At 36.0% G+C, this 21,843-nt stretch overlaps 1 protein-coding gene across 2 annotated transcripts in view; it reads left to right on the forward strand.

Moving 5' to 3' along the window:
* Nucleotides 1-21,843, forward strand: part of CTNNA3 (catenin alpha 3) — a 1,595,169-nt gene that overhangs the window by 1,436,023 nt on the left and 137,303 nt on the right. The window lies entirely within an intron of this gene.

Genomic DNA, 21,843 nt, shown 5'->3' on the forward strand with positions numbered 1-21,843 from the left:
CAAATCTGTCCTCTACCTAAATCACCTGACCAGAACTAAGATCATGTTTAGATAGGTTTTATGTTCTCTCCCAGGCATCTTATATCCCTAATATTCCCATATTTCTTATAATTGCATCCCTGTACTTAGAGTATATTCATATGTTCAGTCTTTTTTATTTTATTTTATTTTTTATAAATTTATTTATTTTTGGTTGCATTCGGTCTTTGTTGCTGGGGGGGGCGGGCTTTCTCTAGTTGTGGCAAGCGGGGAGCCGTGCTTCATTGCGGTTGGTGCAGGCTTCTCACTGCGGTGGCTTCTCTTGTTGCAGAGCATGGGCTCTAGGTGCGCGGGCTTCAGTAGTTGTGGCGCGTGGGCTCAGTAGTTGTGGCACATGGGCTTAGTTGCTCCACAGCATGTGGGATCTTCCTGGACCAGGGCTTGCACCCCTGCATTGGCAGGCGGATTCTTAACCACTGAGCCACCAGGGAAGTCCATATGTTCAGTCTTATGGCCATTTGAGACTTTGTATTCTATCCAGCATTTCCTGAAGTTTGTGTCCACTGGCCAGAGTATACCTTTTGACATATTTGCCAAATACCGTTAATTTGAGAAGATACTGAAGTGGAATTTGTCGAGAATTTTTTGAATACTTACGCCGTTCTCAATGAAGAATTCCTTGTCACTGCACAAGACAAGTGTTTGGGTTCCTTTTCATTTGCAGCTATTACTGAGGAGTAAATGCCTTTTTGGTTCTGGGATTATGCAGGCTCTGCTCTATTGAACATGTACTAGAACCAATCTTAGGCACTGTTTAGTAATGGAGTGACAGTTATTTATTGTCATTTTACTTTCTGCATTTCACTCCCAGTAGCTTTGGCTCAACATCATCTGTTACTGCTGTCATTGGTGGCAAATGCCACTGGGCATTGTAAAGGTCTGTAACCAACAAATAATGACTTAGAGTCCACAGTCAATGAGAGCAAAATACTGAAAGACCAATAGTGCATGCCTTATGAGGTGGCAGGGGAACAGTGGTGGAAATTAGTGATTATCTTAATTATTATACATGAATACTCACTGGACTGATCCTCTGGTTATATCCAGTGATCAGGCATTCCATGGTGATACAGGAGAGTGGGTTTGCTACAGGTTTATAGAGCACTCGTCAGAGCTCATTGTTTATTCTGTTCATGCCCTTAGCAAGGATGAAGTAGACATCTTTTATCTTAAAAACTCAGAAAGAAATTAAAATAGACTAAGAAAATAAAATTCTTAAACTCACTGATAATAAGATTTTTTTGTAAATCCTAAAAGCTGCTTAAAAATTTTATTAAGTATAAGTTAAGCCATATTTTCTATTTAAACAGAGGCGTGTCATTTACCATTAACACTTTATAGTTCATAGAATATTTCCAAATTGCTGTCTTATTTCACAAAAGCCCTGGGTTTTGGTTTGTAATTTTTTCTTGATTTTACTAATTAGGGAATTAGACTCAAAGAGTTTCAGTAGTTTATGCAAGTTGTATAGAAATGGGGCCAAATCCCAGGTCTTCTGGTACCAGCCGCACTCTTTCCAGTGTAGCATGCTTGTAAACTTGGGTAGAATCTCATAATCCCTTAAGATTCCATTGCTGTACTATCGCTACAGCCATATCATGGTGTCAATATTATAATTCCTCTAACAGAAAGATGACTCGTGAAACTGAAGGCCATAAACCTTAGTATCAGATCTGTTTAAGTCTCACAAATTTCTAAATGTCCCAATACTGCAGTCTCCCATCAATAACAAAATCAGTTTGTTGGGTACTACTTGGAAACTATGTAGCGATGCCCAGACCCTGATAGTCTCCCTGGTGGACCATTTTGCACTGATGAGATGGATTCTACTCAAGTAGAATCACAAAGGATCCAGAGACAGAGGCAGTTACTCCTCGCTCAGCCTCTTATCACATTGGCTTCTGTGATATTTGAATAAAGGGAACATTCTAATTTTTAGAAATTTTCCCTGGTTTATTGTGGGCAATTTGGGCAGCAGTAGCCATAGATACTCAGGAAATTGCGAGTGTCAGCAGGGTGGTAGCTAAAAGTATATTCCTCAAGCCTACCTAGGAGACAACTGTGGATTTAGAAAGACTCAATAAAATGGATTGAAAGAGTTTTGTGAATAGAATGGGTGAGAAAGTGACTTGCCTTTTTTGGCCCTGCTATATAAATATAATGTAGAAGTTAAAAGTATGCACTTTGGGGTCACATAAACTTTGGTTCAAATCAGGGTTCTACCAATTACTATCCATATGACCCTGGGAAAGTTAGTTTATACTTCTAACTTACAGTTTTCTCATCTGTAAAATTGTGATAATAATAATACCTATTATTACTAATAGATGGAGTGGGAGAAATGGGTAAAGGGGGGTCAAAAATGCTCAAAGTAAGGGTGAAGAAAATAGTGTCTATTTTATAGTTGTTTTTGAAGATTAGATATATGAAAACTCATTTCTCACACAAAGGAAATGCTCAATAAATTTTGATGTTTACAAAAATGAATTTCAAGACATGTATAGATTTGTGCGTGCTAATGTTATACTTTACTTCCTTTTGAGTAGTTCAAGGAGCTTTGTAAATACAAATCTCTCAGTCTTTCAATGTAAGACTGCTTTGGTCTCCTGGTTTTGTGGGGTAAATATTTAGCACTCTATGACCAAAAATCTTTTGAAATTTCTTTTTCCCTCAGCAGGGGGACATATCTGGAACTTCCTTAAAAGGTTGAAAGGAAGATGGTATAATATGATTCTTAATGATGCTAGCACTTTTATATTCATAATGTAGAACTGAAATAATGATCACAAAAAGGAACTTTTGGTAGTAGGAACAGAAAGTTTTACCCCAAAGTTGTCAAGTTCTTATTTTCTTCAGTGATTTTGGAATGCTTGGCCCTGCACTGGGAGTTTTTCTTCTTTGTGGAATTATAGTAGCTTGGTGATCTATTAGTTTCTATCTTAGAGTCCTCAGTTACCTTCAGCAAGGTATATGGGGCTGAATTTTCTAGTTTTATGGTACATACTCATAAAAACAGAAAAAAAGCATCCTGATATTTTATAGGATGCATGTTGGAGACAGTTTTGCAAGGAGTCATTTAAAATCACCTTTCTCTACCCCTGTCCATGACGGACAGACGTTCTAGTGATTGTTCCCTCTGCTTAAACAGCTTGAAAGCCAGTAAGGTCTAAAAACGAAATCAAAAAGTCTGTTCTGCCTTACACAATTTAAACTTTGATCATAGTGTCTTATAGATAAGGAGTGAAAAAGGGAACTCATTCAACAGTGCTGAATAGGGCCAGATTTTTATTTGAAGGCATTTGATGCTGTGGTCTCTAATTGCTGAAATTAAATTTAATGAATATAACATTAAAAACAAACACTTAAAATTTTGTAATTTCAGCTGTAGTCGTATCATATTTCAGCATGATAAAGTTATGACACCTTTTTAAAGATTCATCATATTTACTGATGACCCAGAATTAAAGAAGTTGTGACTTGTAGTCAATGCGATGACTAATATTTGTCCTATCTTTAACATTTATGCTCACTTAAGAACATACAATTTGTAAACCGGCCCTGCCTTAAAGAATATCATTGAGGCCATTGAGTCTCTATATGCTCTATAAATAGAAGTAAATTAGGACGGAAATAAGAACAGTTGCTAGGTTACTCGACACAACCCCAAAATGTCAACAGCAGCAAATGAATTGGAGCGTATCAAATCTTAAAATACTGGAGGTGATTCTTGGTATTAAAAAAAAAAAAAAAAAAGCCATGTACACTTAAATATGATGTTGATGGTAGGAGAACACCCTCATTGCTGCTTTTTAACATGTAGTCCGCTGAATATCCTCAACCATGAGAAGAGAAAAATTGCCATGAATGAGTGGTGTATTTTAAGAATTGGAAACATTTTAATACTTCTTTTTTTTTTTTTTTTTTTTTTTTTGCGCGGGCCTCTCACTGTTGTGGCCTCTCCCCTTGCGGAGCACAGGCTCCGGACGCGCAGGCTCAGCGGCCATGGCTCACGGGCCCAGCCGCTCCGCGGCATGTGGGATCTTCCCGGAACGGGGCACGAACCCGTGTCCCCTGCGTCGGCAGGCGGACTCTCAACCACTGCGCCACCAGGGAAGCCCGGAAACATTTTAATAGGTCCTATTTATTATCATAATACACTCCCAATAACTTAAATTTATACTGAATTACCATGAACTCGTGTAATGTTTCTAAAGTGCAAATCTGTCATCTATCACCATGCATTAAACCTCTTATAGGTCTCAGTGTCTCCCCATCCAATTCCTCAATGCCCTATGTAAGAGAACTTCAGGATCTGCTCCCCGCTCCTCTCTTTTGCCTCATATTTCACCACTTTCTCTCCAAACCTGACCCCTTGTATGTAAATCATTCTTCCTAGAAGACACAGGCTCTCCCCTCACATCCCTCTCTTAGGAAAACAATTCCTTCAACTCCCCATCTTCCCCTTCATCTTTAAATACCTGCTTATCATTAGGATTCCAGATTAGCTTAGACTTCATCGAAATGCAAGTCCAAGTGTACTTTCCTCCCAACATCCATCTGTAATACATGGAGATTCCCATATCATGACATTTCTTGTACCTGTATAATTTCTTACATGATGGCTTTTTTTTCCTCCATTCAGTAAACCTAAGTAAACCTCATTAGTGCAGAGAACATGTTTTTGTCTCATTTAGCGTTATATATACAGAGCCTCATACACTGCCTGGTAGATTTAGATGAAAAAAGATAAAGATCACCTTCCTTTTGTAAGCCACCTTGCCTCAAAAGTACACTAGGTCTTCAATAGATTAAGTCTAGGGGATTACATTAATTTCTTTCCTGATCTTTCTCCCTTCCAACAGTTGTACTTACTTGAACCAGATAAATCTTACTATAAATTGCTAGGTCACTACTCTGAAGTATTCAGTGGCTCCCTACTACCCAGTACCTGCTAGTATAAATGTCAATTGTTCTTCTTCTTGCCAAAGTCCTTCACAGTGCCTCCTTATTCCTGGCCCTCTAGGCATACAAATCCAAAAGCTCTGTTTATTTGCTAAACTGATTCTTGTGTTCCTGGTAGTTAGAACTATCCCTGAGGCTATGATTTTTCCCATGTCTGAATTGTCTACCTTTTGTCCTTTTTTACTCCGTCAAATACAAAAGTACTTTAAGGTGAGCTTGACCCCCCTAATTTCCAAGAGGTTTTCTTTATACTTAGCCACTATTGATTTAATGATACAAAAATTTCTGCTGAGAAGCAGTCTAAAGGACAGTGTACTTACTCATTTTGGATTTTTATGTGCTAAGGTCACTAGGCTCTATCTTTCTGTATCTACAGTGACGTATCGTACCTGGAAGTTTCAACTTTGTTTTATACAAATTCTTTACCCGAATTGAAATTTAGTGTCATTCCTCTGACTTTATAAGTCACTGTGTAAAAATCTAGGCAGAGAAAATTAAAGTTTAAAGCATTGTTATTATTTTATCTGAAACTTTTTATAATATTTTAATAAATAGCTCTTGAAATGGCAATCCAGGAGAGATTGTTACCAAATACCTTAACATACTCTCATTTGTCAGACAGTGGAACTACATTAAACTATATACATTTCACCCTACCTTGGTTGTTGGGAAGTTCTCAGTTAAAATTAATGCTTAGTAACTAATCTTAAATGCCTGGTATGTTTGTCTCTTGTTTCTAATTGTCTTATTTATCTTTAGAAATACTTAATCTTCATTATTATTAGTTAGTGAACCTAACCTTCCATCAAGCTTTAAATAGAGTGTTTTCTACTCATTGATGCTTTCATAGAAGAGGAAATAGCAAGCATGAAAGCCTCAAGGAAGGAATGCTCTGGGAAGCCAGTGTTAGTGAGGTGAGGGGAGGTCTGAGACTAAAAAGGAGGCCTGATCTTGTAGGTCACAAAAGCCATTGTAGGACATTTAGCTTTTATTTTGAGAACGGTAGGCTTCGAGCCAGAGAGTGACGTACGACTTTTATTTTAAAGGGGTCTTTCTTTATGTTGTGTTGAAAACAGTCTGAGTAGTGGTACAGGAGAAAGCTGGAAGTTAGAAAACTATCACTATTATCCAAGTAAGAAATGATGGAGGCTGAGACTGTGGTTTTAAAAAGAGAGAGGTTGAAAGTTGTTGATTGAACATATATAGAGAAGGGTGAAGCAGTGAATTCTCTGAAGCTTAGATATTGAGTATAAGAGAGAGAGAATGGAGTCAAGGACAGCTCAAGGTTTTTGTCTTGAGAACTGAGAATGTGGACTTACCATTTATATCGTTTTAGAGGAGACAATTGAGCACATTGGAGATGGTAGAAGATCAGAAATTAATTTTGAATATATCTAAGTCTTAAAAGTCTGTTAGACAACCAACTGAAGATGTCAAGTAGACAGATTTGAAATTTGCAAACCAGACTGGAATTTATTTCACATGCATAGCTTTATATTACAATTTTACAACTTTCTCAACTTATAGAGAAGTTTTATATATTACGTGGTGACCGCTTTTTTTTTTCCTCAAAGAAGCTGATATTTTAGTTTAAGTCTAGTTTCCCTCTACTTTCAGACCTCATTTTCCCCAAATCTTCTCTTTTCTGATACAGTTGCTTTTTTAACTATTACCTTTGATGGAAGATCTCCACTGACCACCCTGGTTAAAACTGCAGTCCCTTCCCCACCCTCATATAAACCTCTTCCCCTCTCTGTTTTTCTCCCTAACACTTCCTTTCACTATCTGACATACTACATCTTTGTTGGTTTAGTATGTCTACTATACAGTAAATTCAATGAAGGCAACAATTTTAATCCTTTTTCCCATGATATATTCCCCAAACTTAAGTGCTGGGCACATAATAAATATGCTATATAAATATTTACTGAGTGAATAAGTGGATGAATGATGTTGACCATAAGTGTGTTTTGGGAAAAGAAACGTGTGCAAAAAGCTGGAGAGGAGGGCAACTGTTTCGGATACAGCATTTATATTCAGCCAATAAAAGTTTGTCTGCAAGATAAATAACATAATTCTTGTTTTTCAAGACTAGTGTTTTAATAGATAATTACCCAAACAATAGTCATTTGGAAAAATTTTCTGAGGCTAAAGTGTTCAGGTGATTCTTTGCCTTCTCGAGTTTATAGGTGTTTGTGATGAACATGTGGCTACAAAGTAGTGCCCTTTATCCCACTCTTTTAATTGTTGTCATTGAAAAAGTCCTATTTCTTTTAATGCTGAAAATTTAATGTATCTAAATTAAATAATTCTGAATGATTAGTCTCTGGTGAAATATGATATATGTGCTTACTTCTTTTCCTATTAAAAACAATGTGTATCAAGTAATGGTTAAGGTAGTAAAAAAAAAAAAAAGAGCTCAAAAGCAAAATTGATATTATAAAAATTACCTTTGCATGCTAAAGTACCTCAATCTACAGCTTGGGTTTTTTGGGTTTTTAAAAAAATATTATTTAATTTTTTTATACAGCAGGTTCTTATTAGTTATCTGTTTTATACATATTAGTGTATGTATGTCGATCTCAGTCTCCCAATTCATCCCACCATCACCACCCTCCCCCGCCCACCCCGCTTTCCTCCCTTGGTGTCCATACATTTGTCCTCTACATCTGTGTCTCTATTTCTGCCTTGCAAAATTACATTGTTCATCTATACAGTTCATCTGTACCATTTTTCTAGATTCCACGTATATGCATTAATATACTATATTTGTTTTTCTCTTTCTGACTTACTTCACTCTGTATGACAGTCTCTAGGTCCCTCCACGTCTCTACAAATGACCCAGTTTCGTTCCTTTTTATGGGTGAGTAATATTCCATTGTGTATATGTACCACATCTTCTTTATCCATTCATCTGTCGATGGACACTTAGGTTGCTTCCATGTCCTGGCTGTTGTAAATAGAGCTGCAATGAACATTGTGGTACATGCTTCTTTTTGAATTCTGGTTTTCTCAGGGTATATGCCCAGGAGTGGGACTGCTGGGTCTATGGTAGTTCTATTTTTAGTTTTCTAAGGAACCTCCATACTGTTCTCCATAGTGGCTGTATCAATTTACATTCCCGCCAACAGTGTAGGAGGGTTCCCTTTTCTCCACACCCTCTCAAGCATTTATTGTTTGTAGATTTTTTGATGATGGCCATTCTGACCGGTGTGAGGTGATACCTCATTGTAGTTTTGATCTGTATTTCTCTAATAATTAGTGATGTTGAGCATCTTTTCATGTGACTCTTGACCATCTGTATGTCTTCTTTGGAGAAATGTCTGTTTAGGTCTTCTGCCCATTTTTTGTAAATCTTGTGTGTTTATATGCATATTTTTAATTAGTGAGTGATTATTAACCCACCTTTATTTTTTTAAATAAATTTAAACATGTTTTTCTTATAATGAGGTATACTGGCTGTATTTCTTATAATGAGGTATGTATATGTATATTTGTGTATGTGTATATATATATATGGCTTGGTTAAAATCACATGTAAATATGCATGGGCATAGAACACAAACATTTCCCCTGGTGTGGGGTCATCGGCTCTATAAAGCTCATGTACTTGTGAGAAACAAAGCTTTTTAAAAATGTCATCTCCAGACACGTCTCCTCCTTTCTGATTCTAATACAATTTAGAGAGAGAGAGAACAATTTCTGGAGTCAAACTCCCAAGTTTAAATCCTGATTCTGCCACTTATAACTGTTGATATTCAGCAAGTTACTGAAATCCTCTATGTCTCAGTCTCCTTATTTTTTAGATGGATCTATTCACATCATAGGGTTATTGTGAAGCTTATGAGTTAATATTTGTACAACGCGATGCAGAGTTAACTGCTCAGACTTAGGTGACTATCATCATGATGATCATTGCCACCAATGCCACTATCATTGCCACCTTCATCATCATCATCATCATCATCATCATCATTTGTTGAATGGTTTCACATTTATGACACCTCTGCTAATTCTGCAGATTGGCAACATTCACTTTACTGATTAGTCCTCTTCAGATTTTCCAGAACATTTGTGGAGAGAACCAGCCTGATTGGCAAAGCTAAATAAAGTCCCTCCTCTGTCCCTTTGCATGGATCTTCTCATGGGTTTGTAGTTAATTTGTGGATAGGGAGCCCTTGAATCAAGGTAGATGGCCCACCCTGGTCTACTTTCAAGCTGTGTATGAAAATAAAATGAGGTCTATGTTGTTTCTTTGAGTGGAAGGTGATAGAGGAAATCAGGCTATCAGTGGATATTGGGTGCATTGGATGTTAAGATAGGCACACAAAATATAATAATACCACACCAGACTGTTGCCAAGGAAGGTAAGAGTCACCTGCATCCAAGGAATGTTCACGAAGCACTTGCCTATATGATTCATGGTCCTGGGTCACTTAGAACTTGCAATCTAAGACATAGCAATTGAAATGTGTAGAGAGGATATGTAGTCAGCAGAATAGAAATGTGAAGACATCACCACCTGGCAAACAAAATTTTCACCTTCCACGCTAACAATGGCAAGTGCACTTGGTACAAGTAGAGAACTGGAGTAAGTTCTAGAAGTCTATGACTTGAGAATATTCAGCTGTCTGTCTAGGCTAGGTAGACACAGTGAGATGCTCAGATTTCTCCTCATCAGTCCAAGGGATTGTCATGTAAAGTGTAAATTATGTGTTTCCAAAGCAACAGTTTGGAAGGTTTTGATCTCTCTGCTCTTCAGCTACTATCAGCCCATCTTTGAAATTTAAAGTGACAGAACTACTTCAGTCTTCTCTCCTAGTTCTTAGGCTTCACTAGGGATAAGAGGTCCAAGCTCTTCTACATGCAAATCCTGGGTGCAGAGGAGAGTAAAGAATCTAGGTGGCAACAGAGTTTTTTATAGTTTCAATTGACTTGAAGGTTAGAATTTTAAAAGAAAGGAATGTCTTCTAAAATTAGCAGTAAAGCATATGTACCTTTTTAATAGTTCTTTTTAAAATTGATCTTTACTGGCTTTCTGATGGAACTTTGAAGTTTTACACATTCCTAGAATTGAATTTAATAATGTCAATTTTAAAAATTCCTTCAATTTCCTGTTGTACTAAAGTTGCACGCCTATTCCTCTTTCATAGCTATGTGCTTTTGAATAAGCATGTCTTCTATTGCCTACTAAATTAAGAAGAAACGATGTACTTGAAATTAGATAAATGTGACTTTTAGGAGATCAGGATCATAGAATTGGTACCTGAAGTATACTTTTAGGGAAGTTGGAATTAACACAGCCTTCCATGGAGGAGTCACTGTGGCATGAAGTTATCCTCCCAGTTTTAAAACATTTCCAAGTTTATTATCAAATTATGCTTTTATCTGTAAAATACATGAGTATACCTTAGGCATCACAGTTGCCTATTCTGATGATGATGGTGATGTGATGATGATGATGATAACAGTAAAAACAACAGTTATTTAATTAATGCTTAGTATGTAGCAGGTACTTTGTTAAATTTTCTCCACAACTACCCTCTGAAGTAGATATTACTATCCCCACTTCAAAAACCTAGAAAAAGAGACACAGAGAGTTTGTGCAAGTACCCAATATCCTGTAGCATGAGATGACACAGCTGAGGCTGACCCAGGTGTGTCTGCCTCAGGGATCCGCCTGTGCCCCTGCTCTTCTCTCTGTACAACACAACCCCCCTCCTTGCAGTCCAGGCTTTGATGGGACTGTGTGAATGAAACCTGTCTCCATACTCCTGGCAAAATGTGCTAGATTTATGGGAAATTGCGACTGATTTGCAAGTGCAAGTTTGGCGTAAAGTCGCGTTTAAAATGGCAGGAATCTACATTTTGAAATCGAGCTGCATAGAAGCAGAACCAGGGCGGTTATTACACCTGCTGCCCACATCCATCTGCTTGCAATTGTGTAGCCGTGCATGTCACATTAAATTAGTGTAGTTCTGTGAAATGACGAAGTTAGAAACTACTGTTACTGAAATTTCTTAAAATTACTTAAAATGATGTGATAGAGAAAAGGGATTTTATTTGCAAAGCGTAGTTTCTGAAAATATGCAGAACTCCCTTGGTTCCATTTGCTTTCATTTTTATGAGGCACTAAGAGGTAAACAAAAGAGCTCTGGCTTTAAAGCCACCTTCTTCGCTAGGGTGAATGTTGGTTCCTTTAATTAGTGACTGTATGACTCTTAGTAATTTATTTATTTCTTTGAGATTCTGATTCCTTATATTTCAATTTAGATAATACCTCTCCTGAAGCATTGTAATAAGAAAGAATGTTTGTAAAGGATCTAGTCAGTGATGGAAACATAGTACATGCTTGACACAGGATCAGTCTTATTAAAATATAGTGTTTGTGAAATACAGTAATGTCTAATCATAAGGGACTCATAATTTGTGCAGTGAATTAAAAACAACCCTCTAAGTCAAGGTGAACCAGAGTCGGTTAATAAAACAACAGTTTGTATTTTAATTTTCAGGGAAGAAATAGAGAAATAGGCATAAGGAATGGGAATGGATGCAAGGAAGGCAAGAAGGAGGGAAGGAAGGAAGGAATTATCTTGGGGTTTGGAGAGCACTCTATTTACCAAGAGTGATAGTGTGCAATGAACTGCAGAATATGACTAACACAGTCTGTACTAGATAAAAAAGTAAATACTTATTTTTGTAACCTTGGGATGATAAGGATCTTTCTAACTATGATTCCAAGATAGGAAAAAAAAAAGACAAAGGAAAAAATAATTTGAAACAGAATAGGTACATGTATATGTACAACTGAATCACTTTGCTGTACACCTGAAACACATTATTAATCAACTATACTCCAATATAAAAATTTTAAAACTCTACATACTAAACAAAGAACATGTATATTACAATAAAAATGGAGAATCCAAAAAAAAAAAAAGAAAAGAAAAAGCAGGCAAGCTTTTACTCCTGAGAACACAAAATAAAGTAAAATAAACCAAAACAAATAAACAAAACAAAATCAAGTCTGAAAAACTATTAAAAGAGAAACATCAAATTTGGGAGATACGAACAATTTATGTAAGAAAGTGTTTGTATATAAACAGATTCTTATCCCTCACCCCCACCAACAGAAAATTGGGCAGAGTTCCTGAACAGGATATTCACAAAGAATCCATGCACATTTAAAGTAAGCATGTAAACAGTTCCATCTCATCAGAAGTTACAGAAATGCAAACAAAAACAAACATGAAAAACTATCTCCTTGTCTTTTTTTTAATGCAAAAAAAAAAAAATGTTGATATCTGGACAGAAAGATGTCTTGGAAAGTAGACACTTAACACAGTTTGTGGGGATATTTATTAGGGTAAATTTTCTGGAGGGAAATTAGAAATTATATATTAAAAATCTTTATAGAATTGATTTATCTTCTAAAATTTTCCCTCCAGATACATTTGGAGAAATGTAGAAAGGTATCTATCACAGCCTACTCAATACACATATATACATACAGATATACAAACATATGTACCTACTTATCTCCATGTATACATACATATATACAGAAATGGAAAACCCCTGATAACCATTACAGACATGTAAAAAGATGATACTAGATCTGCATGGTGGATAAGAGAGATTTAAAGTTGTGATGAAACTGCATTTTACAAATATGTAAATACTTTATATAAAAATGTTAAATAACAGAAGAGCATACAAGGTAAGATCCCATTTTGTAATATAGTTTGTAGAAATAATCACATGTATGTGTACTATTCAAGGATAGTCATTGAAATTTCACTTGCTAAATCTTTGGTATATGAAAAAGTATTTTATAAATACAATTTAAAAGTCAACCATACTATTTACAGTTTAATTCATAATTTTATACACACATAATGTCCAAATAAACTTAAGGAAAAAAAAAGAAGCTGCCTGTAGTTTTACTAACGAGAGGGAATCATGGTTATAAATTCATTCTATTTTCCCAGTCTTCAAGAAGTTACATTAATAAAACGTATATGCTCTTTTACTGAATATTTAATGAAGCATGTGTTGTTAAACCCTGGCAAAATATTCTTTTACCTCCCAGTAAAAAATAACACCGCCTCCTAATCGACTCTAATGTGTTGATGTTTAGATACCAGCTAATAAGCAACTGGAATCTATGTCAAAGTCATAGACCTGCAGTTTAGTGACCAGTGTTTCAGTCTGGTCCTAATTGGTAGAGTAGAACTTTACCACTGCAGTTCTATTGCTAAATTATTATTGTTAAGAATGATTGTAAGCAAAATACAAATTAAAAGACATACAAGCTCACCAGGTATCACTGGCTTCTCAATCTGACCAGCACATCAGGATCAGTCAGAGCCAGCATCCACTGGCCCTTGGGCAGAACATTAGTGTAAGACAGAGCTTCTCAACTGTTGTACTGATGGCACTGGGGGTCAGAGACTTCTTTGCTGTGTGGAGTTGTCCTGTGCACTGTAAGATGTTTAGCAGCATCTCTGGCTTCTACCCAGTTGATGCCAGTAGCACCCCACCTTGGCTGTGACAACCAAAAACATCTCAAGAGATTGCCAAATGACAATAAGGTGGGGTGGGAGAAAGGTAACACCAACCATAGTATCAGTTGTTCTTTCTGAGAAAAGCTTGTCTTCTTCAATTGGGTCCTTCTGAATTTTTTTAATGTTAAAATACTCTTTTTTTAAAAAAAAATAAAATAATAGTGATAGTGGATGGTAAGTCTTCTGCGTTAAAGTTTTTCTTCCCCCACCATCATTTGTTTGTTTTGAATGTGTGTATATGCAGATGTTTGTGTGTGTTTTATGACCTTACTTGGAAAAACAGAATAATTTGCAACATGTTTTTCCTCTCATTTAAAACAAATTTACAGGCCTGTGCAATCCCATACTTGAGTACCTTTGGCAAAAAGCATTCTGTTTCATCTTTTACTTTGAAAATGTTTCTAAACACTATAGATTTTGTTTGTGAGCTGTTTACATTGAGGCTGCAGTAAAAATGGTTTTTCCAAATACCCTGGAGTTTTACCATTGAAAGCCTGACTCACTGAGCCCTTAATTTTATTATCTGCTTGTGCTCATCCGTAGGCACAGCTTCATCTACATCCTGTCTCAGTGCTAAGTTAGGCTCACACGTCAGATGCTGCCTCTTGAGCAGAGTCTCATTTCTAGTTCCTGAATGGAGTTTTACTTGGAAAAACCTGTATGCTGCTAAGTGCCTTCCTAATCCAGAGGTTTGCCTCTCCAAATTCACATTCAGAAGACAGGAAGAATTATGTTTTGTTTGTTTAACTTCGGTGTGTGTTCTGACCATATGATTTAGCTTGTATACTTTAAATGTATTGTTAGGGCTGCTGACGTGGAACACATATTACTATTAACTCTGTGTTTTCGTTTTGCAGCAGCAAAGGAGTTTTAACCATTTTGAATCTCAGACATGTAAAATAATTTTTTTGGAACTGCATGAAAGAAAGGAATTGAAATACCTACATTTTGTGTCGAGGGAAGAGGGCTTTAATTGATATCTAACAATGTAATACGTGAAGAAGTAGATATATTGAGCCTGGTGGTAATTGGAGAATTATGGATATTATTGGTAGTGTAATGATAAGCATAAATATGTAAAATAAACTTGCTGTTTTTAGGCCTTAAGCTTAGATTCACCCAGTTCCCAAAGAATCTAAGTTTAAGTGCCAAAATCAGCACACTTAGATTCTTTGGGAACTGTTGGAATAACATACCAACATTATGACTCAGAACACTCTCCATATTCTCTTTCTTTTTTTTTCAATTGATAATAAAATTTTAAAAAATAACAAGAAAAATATAAACAGTAAAGTTATCCTATAATTAAGGAAAGAAATTACTCAAAAACTGCATTATTAACTCATTCCACAGACAAGCTGTACTTTATTCCAGGTACACTTGAAATGTACTCTGAGAATTACTATGGTCCAAGTGATTGGATAATAACTGGTTAAATTATAACAACAGTCACAAGTTCTCAGTTGGTTACATGGAAAACTCATGTTGGACTAAATGAATTGTCCAAAGTAGGTCAACCATTTAATGAGAGACCCAACTCAGTGCTTTCTCTATTACCACATTTCCCCTGCTTATCACTATCCATCTGCCCTTCCTCCCCATTGACTTCTCCCAGTCATATCTTTCTCACTAACATAGTCATTTTGTTACTAACACTGAATTAAAATACAATCTTAAAGTTTTCAAATGAATATCTCATTTTATTTTTGTTTGGTAAATCTTTTTATTTATTTATTTAATTTCTTTTTTATACAGCAGGTTCTTATTAGTCATCAGTTTTATACACATCAGTGTATACATATCAATACCAATTGCCCAATTCATCACACCTCCACCCACAGCCCTGAATGGCTTTCCCCCCTTGGTGTCCATACGTTTCTTCTCTACATCTGTGCCTCAACTTCTGCCCTGCAAACCAGTTCATCTGTACCATTTTTCTAGGTTCCACATATATGCGTTAATACACAATATTTGTTTTTCTCTTTCTAACTTACTTCACTCTGTATGACAGTATCTAAATCCATCCACATCTCAACAAATGACCCAATTTCTTTCCTTTTTATGGCTGAGTAATATTCCATAGTATATATGTACCACATCTTCTTTATCCATTTGTCTCTCAATGGGCATTTAGGTTGCTTCCATGACCTGACTATTTTGTAAATAGTGCAGCAATGAACATTGGGGTGCATGTGTCTTTTTGAATTATGGTTTGCTCTGGGTATATGCCCAGTAGTGGGATTGCTGGATTGTATGGTAGTTCTCTATTTAGTTTTTTAAGGAACTTCCATACTGTTCTCCATAGTGGCTGTATGAATTTACATTCCCACCAACAGAGCAAGAGGGTTCCCTTTTCTCCACACCTTCTCCAGAATTTGTTGTTTCTAGATTTTCTGATGATGCCCATTCTAACTGGTGTGATACCTCATTGTTTTCATTTGCATTTCCCTAATAATTAGTGATGTTGAGCAGCTTTTCATGTGTTTCTTGGCCATCTGTATGTCTTCTTTGGAGAAATGTCTATTTAGGTCTTCTGCCCATTTTTGGATAGGGTTTGTTTTTTTTAATATTGACCTGCATGAGCTGTTTATATATTTTGGAGATTAATCCTTTGTCTGTTGATTCGTTTGCAAATATTTTCTCCCATTCTGAGGGTTGCCTTTTCATCTTGTTTATGGTTTCCTTTGCTGTGCAAAAGGTTTCATTAGGTCCCATTTGTCTATTTTTGTTTTTATTTCCATTACTCTAGGAGGTGGATAAAAAAAGATCTTGCTGTCATTTATGTCAGAGTGTTCTTCCTATGTTTTCCTTTAAGAGTTTTGTAGTGTCCTGTCTTACATTTAGGTCTCTAATCCATTTTGAGTTTATTTTTGTGTATGGTGTTAGGGAGTGTTCTAATTTCATTCTTTTACATGTAGCTGTCCAGTTTTCCCAGCACCACTTATTGAAGATACTGTCTTTTCTCCATTGTATATCCTTGCCTTCTTTGTCATAGATTAGTTGACCATAGGTGCGTGGGTTTATCTCTGGGCTTTCTATCTTGTTCCATGGATCTATATTTCTGTTTTTGTGCCAGTACCATATTGTCTTGATTACTGTAGCTTTGTAATATAGTCTGAAGTCAGGGAGTCTGATTCCTCCAGCTCCATTTTTTTCCCTCAAGACTGCTTTGGCTATTCGGGGTCTTTTGTATCTCCATACAAATTTTAAGACTTTTTATTCTAGTTCTGTAACAAATGCTATTGGTAATATGATAGGGATTGCATTGAATCTGTAGATTGCTTTGGGTAGTAGAGTCATTTCCACAATATTGATTCTTCCATTCCAAGAACATGGTATATCTCTCCATCTGTTGGTATCATCTTTAATTTCTTTCATTAGTGTCTTATAGTTTTCTGCAAAGAGGTGTTTTGTCTCCCTAGGTAGGTTTATTCCTAGGTATTTTATTCTTTTTGTTGAAATGGTAAATGGGAGTGTTTCCTTAATTTCTGTTTCAGATTTTTCATCATTAGTGTATAGGAATGCAAGAGATTTCTGTGCGTTAATTTTGTATCCTGCAACTTTACCAAATTCATTGATTAACTCTAGTAGTTTTCTGGTGGCATCTTGAGTTATTTGTAATGAGGTGGGTGGACCTAGAGTCTGTCATATAGAGTGAAATAAGTCAGAAAGAGAAAAACAAATACTGTATGCTAACACATATATATGAAATCTAAAAAAATAAAAAAGTGGTTCTGAAGAACCTAGGGTCAGGACAGGAATAAAGATGTAGACATAGAGAATGGACTTGAAGACACGGGGAGGGGGACGGGTAAGCTGGGGCCAAGTGAGAGAGTGGCATGGACTTATATATACTACCAAATGTAAAACAGATAGCTAGTGGGAAGCAGCTGCATAGCACAGGTAGATCAGCTAGGTGCTTTGTGACCACCTAGAGGGGTGGGATAGGGAGGGTGGGAGGGAGACGCAAGAGGGAGGGGATATGGGGATATATGTATACATATAGCTGATTCACCTTGTACAGCAGAAAGTAGCACACCATTGTAAAGCAATTATACTCCAATAAACATGTTAAAAAAAAAGAGATCAGATTTGATGTTACAAGAGGCAGGGGGTGGGGGAAGGAGAATGGGATGAAAATGGTCAAAAGGTACAAACTTCCAGTTACAAGATAAATAAGTACTAGGGATGTAACGTATAACATGATTAATTAACATTGTTGAATGAAAGTTGTTAAGACAGTAAGTCCTAAGAATTCTCATCAGAAGGAAAAAATATTTCTTTCTTTATATTTTATTTTGTATCTGTATGAGATGATCGATGTTCATTAAACTTCTTGTGGTCCTTGTTTCGTGATGTATATAAGTCAATCATTATGTTTTATACCTCAGACTTGTACAGTGCTTTATGTGAATTATGTATCAGTATAACTGGAAGGAAAGTAACAAACTTAAAAAGAAAGTACATTGGTCTCTTCTGAAGGCTAACTCACGTTCCTAATGTCAGTCAATTTGAGAAAAAATGGGTGCTCAGGGAGCTGGAATAGAAAAATCCTTTCTCTCTGGGACTTGGTCACCTATAATTATATTTGGGACACAATGATGTCCAATAAGGTGCCTGTGAGGTCAGCAATGGATACTGAAATGACTCTCTCAGTATAGAGGGTGAGCAATAACTGCGATGGAATAATAAGCCATTTTTAGATGTCTCTTTACCAAGACCATGTTACGCTTTTTTTTTTTTTTTTAATTGCGGTACGTGGGCCTCTCACTGTTGTGGCCTCTCCCGTTGCGGAGCACAGCCTCCGGATGCGCAGGCTCAGCGGCCATGGCTCACGGACCTAGCCGCTCCGCGGCATGTGGGATCTTCCCGGACCGGGGCACGAACCCGTGTCGCCTGCATCGGCAGGCGGACTCTCAACCACTGCACCACCAGGGAAGCCCAAGACCATGTTACTCTTAATCTGACTGTCATTTCTTATTTCTAATATTTTATCTAATGTTGTTATATATATATAATACAGTCTTATGTTAGCTGGCCAGAGGTAGTTAAGAGAAATTTTATTTGTCCACACAAGCAAGATGCTAGTAGGAAGTATGTAGGAAGAGACACTCTGGCCCTCAAGTGAAACCAAGGATATGGTGGCAGTGGTATTTAAGAAAAAATACCCAGTGGGGCAGAGGATGAATCTAAGGAACAGTAGCACAGTTTGCTTTGTCCAGCTGCCTTACTCTCACAGATTTTCTCTTGGTAGGAATAGTCTGGACCACATTTTATTTTATTGTGGTATGAAAGCCCATTTAAACATTCTAAATCATAACTTGGATGTTATTTAATGATGGTATTCTAGCTTCAAGATTTGGGAAAAGTTCCTTTAAGAAATGATGATGTTATCCAAAAATAGGTGGACTTTTTACAGCTTCTCAGCTTATAAGTAAGTGTTCTGATTTTGCTCTGGTAGGAATCTAGAATCTTAGGATAATAATTTCTTTTATTAAAAGAATCAGTTTATTTAAAGTATAAAAACAAAAACAGAAACAATTTACGCATCTCCCACACCCCTCCACCTCTGGCAGGCATCAATCTGGTATCTGTATCTATGAGGTTTTTTTAAAAAATAGTTTTAGATTTCACATATAAGAGAGATCATATGGTATTTGTCTTTTCTCTGTCTTATTTCACTTAGCATAATGTCTGCAAGGTCCATCCATGTTGCTGCAAATGGTAGGATTTCCTTCTCTTTTTTTATGGCTGAAAAAGATTCCATTTTCATACATATATATTTATATACCACATTTTCTTTAGTCATTCATCCATCAAGTTTTTTCCATATCTTGGCTATTGTAAATAATGCTGCAGTGATCATGGGGGTGCACATACCTTTTGAGTTAGTGTTTTTGATTCTTCAGATGAATAACCAAAAGTGGAATTGATGAATTGTATGGTTGTTCTATTTTTAATTACTTGAGGCCCCTCGATACTGTTTTCAAAAGTGGCTGCACCAATTTACATCCCTACCAACAGTGCACAAGTGTTCCCTTTTCTCTGCCTCCTCATCAGCACTTGTTATTTCTAGTCTTCTTGATAATTGCCCTTCTAACAGATTTGAGGTGATATCTCATTGTGATTTTCATTTGCAGTTTCCTGATGATTAAAGATGTACAGCATATTTTCATGTACCTGTTAGCAATCTATGACTTCTTTGGAAAAATGTCTATTCAGGTCTTCTGCTCATTTTTTAACCAGATTGTTTGTATTTTTACTGTTTACTTGTGTGCGTTCTCTAGATATTTTGGATGTTAGCCCCTTATCTGATATATGACTTACAAATATTTTCGCCCATTCAGTACATTGCCTTTTCATTTCGTGGATGGTTTCCTTTGCTATGCAGAAGCTTTTTAGTTTGATGTAGTGCCACTTGTTTATTTTAAATTTTGTTGCTTTTGCTTTTGTGTCAGGTTTTAAAATATCATTCCAAGACCTATGTTCAGGAGCTTACTTCTTTTGTTTTCTTCTAGGAGACTTATGGTTTCAGGTCTTAATTCAAGTCTTTAATCCATTTTGAGTTATATTTTGTGTATGCTGTAAGATAGTGTTCCATTTTCATTCTTTTGTGTGTTGTTATCCAATTTTCCCAACACCATTTATTGAAGAGACTGTTCTTTCCCCACTGTATATTCTTGGCTCCTTTGTTTACATTAATTGACTGTATATGCATGGATTTCTGGACTCTGTATTCTGTTCCACTGAACTACATGTCTGCTTCTATGTCAATACCATACTGTTTTAGCTACTACAGCTTTGTAATATAGTTTGAAATCAGGGAGCATAATGCCTCCAGTTTTGTTCTGCTTCCTTAAGATTGCTTTCACTATTGAGGGTCTTATAGGATTCCATACAAATTTTAGGATTATTTGTTCTATTTCTGTGAAAAATGCCATTGCAATTTTGATAAGGGTTGCACTGAATCTGTATAATGTTTTGGGCATTATAGGAATTTTAACAGTATTCTTCCAATTCATGATCATGAAATATCTTACCATTTATTTGTGTCTTTTTCAAGTTCTTTCATTAATATAATTTTCAATATACAGTTCTTTCACTGCCCCCCCCCCCCGGTTAAATTTATTCCTAGGACTCTTATTATTTTTGATGCAGTAGTAAATGAGATTGTTTTCTTAATTTCTCTTTCTGATAGTCATTATTAGTGTATAGAAATGCAACAGATTTTTGTGTGTTAATTTTTATCCTACAACTTTACTGAGTTTATTAGTGTAACAGTTTTTTGATGGAGTTTTGAGGGTTTTCTACATCTAATGTATTGTCATCTGAAATAGTGACAGTTTTACTTCTTTCATTACAATTTGAATGTCTTTTTCTTTCTTTTTCTTGCCTAATTGATCCAGGTGGGAATTCCAATACTATCTTGAATAACAATGGTGAAAGTGGTCATTCTTGTTCCTGATCTTAGAGGAAAAGCTTTCAGCTTTTCACAATTGAGTGCGATGTTAGCTATGGGCTTGTCTTATATGACCTGTATCATGTTGAGATACATTCCCTCTATTCATGCTTTATTGAGAGTTTTTTTAATCTTGAATGTTGAATTTTGTCAAAAGCTTTTTCTACAGCTACTGATATGATCATAAAACTTTTATCCTTCATTTTGTTAATGTGTTGTTTCACATTTGAGGATGTTGAACTATCCTTGTGTCCTTGGAATGAATTCCTATTTGGGTTAACAATTTCATGTTTATTTTTGCCCTTACTTCTTTTTACTTCTTCAAAAAAAGAACTCTAGCAAAGAAAAAAAATATTTTAATAATTTCAGACTTTCTTTTAGAGAGAGGATTCTTTCTTCAGGAATATATACTGTGCGGTGCTGGAAGATGAGGTTCTGAGGTGTGAATAGATATCAGACAATACTTTAAAAGTTTGCTTAAAAATATACAGTATTTTTTTTTTTGTAGGAGAACACATAGGAGAGAAAAGGGCAAATTAAGAAGATGACCCTTAAAAGAAAGGTGACCACTAAAAAATAAATTATTATGTGCTTTCTGAAGTATGTTTGACCATTGGGATGTACATTCTTCATTAAGTTTCGTTTTGAATTAGTTTTAGAATTATAGAAAAGTTACAGTTCTAATATAGAGAGTTCCCATATACCGTTCACCCAGTTTCTCCTGATGTTGCCATCTGGCATAACTAAGGTCTGCTTGTCAAAACTAAGAAATGAACATTGGTATTATACTACTAGCTAAAGTATATACACTTCGTC

This window comes from Aethalodelphis obliquidens, unplaced genomic scaffold (genome assembly GCF_003676395.1).
Source record: "Aethalodelphis obliquidens isolate GAN/ISIS:26980383/991018 unplaced genomic scaffold, ASM367639v1 scaffold37, whole genome shotgun sequence".
NCBI classification, from domain to species: Eukaryota; Metazoa; Chordata; class Mammalia; order Artiodactyla; family Delphinidae; genus Aethalodelphis; species Aethalodelphis obliquidens.